This window comes from Mastomys coucha, unplaced genomic scaffold (assembly GCF_008632895.1).
Source record: "Mastomys coucha isolate ucsf_1 unplaced genomic scaffold, UCSF_Mcou_1 pScaffold9, whole genome shotgun sequence".
Classification (NCBI taxonomy): Eukaryota; Metazoa; Chordata; class Mammalia; order Rodentia; family Muridae; genus Mastomys; species Mastomys coucha.
Window position 1 is genome coordinate 90011796 of NW_022196915.1, and position 5667 is coordinate 90017462.

Genomic DNA, 5667 nt, shown 5'->3' on the forward strand with positions numbered 1-5667 from the left:
CCATCAAATGATAGATTATGAAATTGTGGTATATATACATAAGTGACACCAACCCAGTCATAAAACCTTAGATAAAATTTCTCCTGTCAACAAGATGTGCAGGGGTGAAGACGATGCAGAAATTGAGGGAATGGCCATTGACTGGCCCAACATGAGGCCCATGCCATGAGAGCACCCACCTTTAACATTATTGATGATGTTGTGCAATACTTGTAGACAGGTGCATAATCATCATCAGTGAGGCTTCATCCAGCACCTGATGGAAACAGATGCAGAGACCTACAGCCGGACATTAGGCAGACCTAGACTAATCCTGTGGAAGAGGGGGCTGAAGGATTGAACGACGTAGAGAGGTCAGGCTTACCACAAGAAGATGTAAAGTCAACTAGCCTGGGTCCATAGGGGCCCACAGAGACAGAATATGTCTACCGAGAAGAGCCCTCTAATCAGTTAGCCAGTACTAAGGGTTATCCCTGAAATCAAATATAGGTAACATCATAAGGACTGAGCAAGTTGGTTATTGTATATAGGAATATGTGTGTGTGTGTTCACACATGTGCATCAACCATTAAAGGAGAGCTCATATTTTTGAAAGAGAGCAATGCCGGTTTGAGAGAAGAAAGGAAAGTGGGGAAGTGATGTGTTTATATTATAATTAAAATATATCATTTAAAAACCACATTTTTAAGGAGATCCATACTCACAATAACCCCCTTTCCCTTATTTCAGGTCATTTTTTTCTTATAAAAAATGATGCTCAAGAAAGATTTAATGCTCACGTAGTATAGAGGAAGCACTCTAGGAGACAAATGCCTGTTCCAGACCCATACAGAGTTCCTCATGGCAGATCCATAGCTCCTAGCTCACTGTGCTGAGTGCTGTTCATCAGGAGCACACTATTTCCCTCCACTCTCTAACACAGTATAAAACCACTTGGGAGGAAACAGTTGATGCTAACTTCTAAAGAAATTTCTAGAACACACAGATTTTGTTTTCTGCTTTGCTCACCTTGAAACACCCATCATGTTTTCAAGTTTTGCTTTGGAGTTGTGCTAGCGAGACTATCTTTTACCCAGTTTATAGAATGACATACACATACTTTAAAACAATTCTTGTTCTTAGACCCCAAATAGAATCTATGATGTATGACAAAATAGAGCTATTTTCCATCCTTAGCAGTGGAAGGTCTGTAGTATCTTTTCATTTTTGAGGACACAGAAGATACAGCGAAATGGACCGTTATCTGACCCCTGATGTCTAAAGTCTGTACCCTTAAAATACAGGCCTGCTTGATGGGGAAGCAGAGAAGTCTTCCTGAAATACTAGCAGACATTGTTTATCCTCGTGGGTTTAGTTCTTGAGATACAAAAGATACTATAACCTTTGTGGCCATCTGCCTGGTATGGCAGAGAAGTCCATCAACCCACACTGATCACTCAGAAGAAATAAAAATGACCATGACTGAGCTAGTTGAGGGCAAATCCATGTTTCACATTGCAGCAGAGCATTGCGATTCTTTAAATGTAAACTGAGGGTCTGACTGGATAGCCAGCCTTCTCTGCAGCCTCAGAAACACGGCATTAGTGAAATGTCAGCTTGCGTTAAGATCACCAGTGGCCTTTGCGACTCACATTCTTCCATGTTTCTGCACAAAGATAGGGGAACACAGCCATACCTCTGCTCTGGAGATCGATCTGCCTTCATGTCTGATATTACCTTACATCGCTGGGGCCAGGTGGGTGCGAGAGCAGGGGGCAGGGGGAACATGTTTACTCACTGAACCTTGAGTGCAGCTTTAGCAAATGGCCAGGCAGCTTTGAATCACTGAACTGACTGCAGTTGGGAGCCCTCTTCTAGGGTCTGCAGTGATAAGAACAGACCTCTGAGGAGTTGAATGTCTGCGTGATCTAAACCCGGGGCAGTCAGGCTGAAGAGAATGTGTGCTCTAACCTGTTTGCACTGAATACTCTCCATAAATAATTTATGCTCACTATTATTGCAAAAATACCGGATTGCATCTTGACACATGCATCCAGCTTGTAAGTCAATAGATACAGTTTCACCCAGTGAGTGCAGACTTAGCTTAAGTCACCCAGCCAAGTGTGTTTTCCAATAATGTAATTTAACACTCTCAAACCAGAGTGAAAGAGATATCTAAGAAACCATTGCCATGAGACAATAGATTGTCCTTCCAGTTTGTATTTTATTATTTCTAATAACTGGCCTTATGTTTTTCCCCTACCTGGCATTAACATATTTATGAATATAAAGTCATTTGCACCTAATGGTAGAATGAAATTATTTAGATGTGAAAAATATTCTTTTGTTCCCTTTATTCAAATGGTGCCTTTCATGGCAATACCTGGTGTTTTCTCTGAGCTATACTTGGACCAGCAAGCATTTTGCTATGGTAAATTTTCCCCTGCTCCCCCCTTTACTTCTAAATAATATTACAGATTTCACCAGGCATTCAATTTTCTCATGGATGATGGTAATTGCCCCATGAGGACTAAACCTGTGACTTCTAAAATTGTTTTCATGCAAGTGAAAAACAGCTTGTTCTTTCTGTGGTCTCAGAAATATGTGATAAAGCATCCTGATAGATATGCAAGGAATGAGCCTCATTAACACTGCCAGGATCACTGGCAAAGTTACTTAACTTCTTCATTTTTTTTTTCTTAAATGAAAGTGTAAAACAAGAGAGAGACCCAAATGCTACACTGTCTGTATGATCAATCAGTAACAGAACTGCAGTGTCTTCCTTATTTTTTTTTTGATAAGGCACACTTATGTGCAACAAGGGATTACATGTATATTTAATAAGTTACTTCATCATGTGTACACATAGCAGGAAAAGTAGATGCTCATGCTGGATGTAGTAATGCCATAACAAGAAATACATCTAAAAATTACCTGCTACAGAGCTAAAAGGAGAATCCTGGTTGGGTGACAAAGGAGTTGGGATGTGGCAGTTCCAGGTGAAGATGCCATTGAAGTTTTTACATGTCAAAGAGGAGGCATCTGAAAGTAAGCTGTTAGTAGCACGCAGTGTTTTCTCGATAGAAATATCTGCTCTTCAATGGGAAAATGCTTACGGCATGGGAGAAGGATCCTTGGGGCTGGGCATAATTCTCCAAGCAGTGGTTTTCTGTATTTACTCACAGGGAGATGGACAGTCCTTGTGATGGTTGATCTCAGGAGTTAACTGCATCTAGAGCCAACCAAACACAAGCTGCCAAGTACTGTTGTGAGGGATCTTCTGGATCTGACTATTTGAAGCAGGTATATTCTCCATAAATCTGGGCCACAGCTTCTGGTGGCCGCCCACATAAAAAGACATGAAGGAAGGAATCTTCGCGTTTTGCCTACTTGTCCTCACTCTTGTTGACCTGTTCATCGATCCTATGGCTGAGGTTCTTCTCTATCAGTATTAGAAGTACTTTGGATTTTTAAAGTAGACAAGAAGGCCAGCAGCAACCCATACATCTTTTAGGCCTTCAGTACCAGACTTGGACTGCTTAAGTTTCCAGCTTTGTGATCTAAAGGCGTACCATGCTCTCAGCCTCTCCAGTATGAGATGGCCACTGCTGAACTACCCAATATAATAAATTACATTTTAATATGTATTCATTCTATCAGCTCTATTCACTTAGAAAACGTTTTTTGTGAAACATGTAGATTACTTGATAGAGGCTGGAGAGCCAGTAGATTGGGGTGTATTCTGAAAGCATATTTTGCTGTTTCCCAAAAGAAGTAATTTTGAAATATATAACACTATGGTAACTTTTTCTAAAGGAATAATGAGTCTTGCTCAGACTGGCTGGCCTCAATATGGCCATCGTCCTACAGCAGCCTCCTGGATGCTGAGGCTCAGTCACGGGAGTCCTCACCTGCTGCAGATTGCAGATGGCCTTTGGTTAACCAGTAAGTCTGAGTAACTGAAGTACACATCAACTCTTTCAGAGGTTACCAAAAAAAATTAAAGAAGAAATCATCTTCACCAACAAATACTATCTGGCACCAGTAAGCCCATTATAAGAAAAAAAAGGAGGCACTGGTAAGCCCTTTATAAGAAAAAAAAAAAAAAAAAAAAAAAAAAGAGGCAGCCAGTCCCACAAACACCCAGAGGAAGCTCCACTCCCAGGTGTTCTAACATGCCCAGAGTCAGAGGCGAGGAGGACACAACATCTGTCCCAACATGGGAGTAACTGGGACCAGTGGGACCCAGGCATTCAGGAACTCCACCAGCCCAGTGGCTCAGGTTGCTTCCGGTCTCTCTGGGTCGGTGCCCTGAGCAGACCTTGGGCACAAAATCTGCAACTAGTCCCAAATCACCCAGAGGAAGCTCCACTCCCAGGTGCACTAACAGGCCCAGGATCACAGGATCACAGAGACAGCTTGACAGTGAGGAGTTCTGACACAACCAGGATCAGAGGAAATGCAGGCTCCAGTCAGATTTAGTAAGGGCAGGTAGCACTAGAGATAACCAGATGGTGTGGAGCAAGTGTAAGAATATAAGCAACACAAACCAAGGTTACTTGGCATCATCAGAACCCAATTCTCCCACCATAGCAAGTCCTGGACACACCATTACACCGGAAATGCAAGATTCAGATATAAAATCACTTCTCATGATGATGATACAGGACCTTAAGAAAGACATAAATAGCACTCTCAAAGAAATACAGGAGAACACAGGTAAACAGCTAGAAGCCCTTCAAGAGTAAACACAAAAATACCTTAAAGAACTACAGGAAAACACAATCAAACAAGTGAAAGAAATGAGCAAAACCAATCCAGAATCTAAAAATGGAAATAGAAACAATAAAGAAATCAGAAAGAGAGACAACTCTGGAAATAGAAAACCTAGGAAAGAAATCAGGAGTTGTAGATGCAAGCATCACCAACAGAATACAAGAGATAGAAAAAAGAATCTCAGGGGCAGAGACACCATAGAAAACATTGACACAACAGTCAAAGAGAATGCAAAATGCAAAAAGCTCCTACCCCAAAACATCCAGGAAATCCAGGACGTATTGAGAAACCAAACCTAAGGATAATAGGCATAGAAGAGAGTGAAGACTCCCAAGGTAATGGGCTAGTAAATATCTTCAACAAAGTTCTAGAAGAAAACTTCCCTAACCTAAAGAAAGAGATGCCTGTGAACATACAAGAAGCCTACAGAACTCCAAATAGACTGGACCAGAAAAGAAATTCCTCTCGTCACATAATAATCAAAACACCAAATGCACTAAACAAAGAAAGAATTTTAAAAGCAGTAAGGGGAAAAGGTCAAGTAACATATAAAGGCAGAATTATATCAGAATTACACCAGATTTCTCACCAGAGACTATGAAAGCCAGAAGATCCTGGGCTGGAGTCATACAGACCCTAAGAGAACACAAAGGAAAGCCCAGGCTACTATACCCAGCAAAACTCTCAATTACCATAGTTGGAGAAAAGAAGATATTCCATGACAAAACCAAATTTATACAATATCTTTCCACAAATCCAGCCCTACAAAGGATAATAGATGGAAAACATAAGGAGCAAAACTACACCCTAGAAGAAGCAAGAAAGTAATCTTTAAACAAATCCCCACAAACCTAATTTCACCTTTTACAACAAAAACAACAGGAAGTAACAATTACTTTTTCTTAATATCTT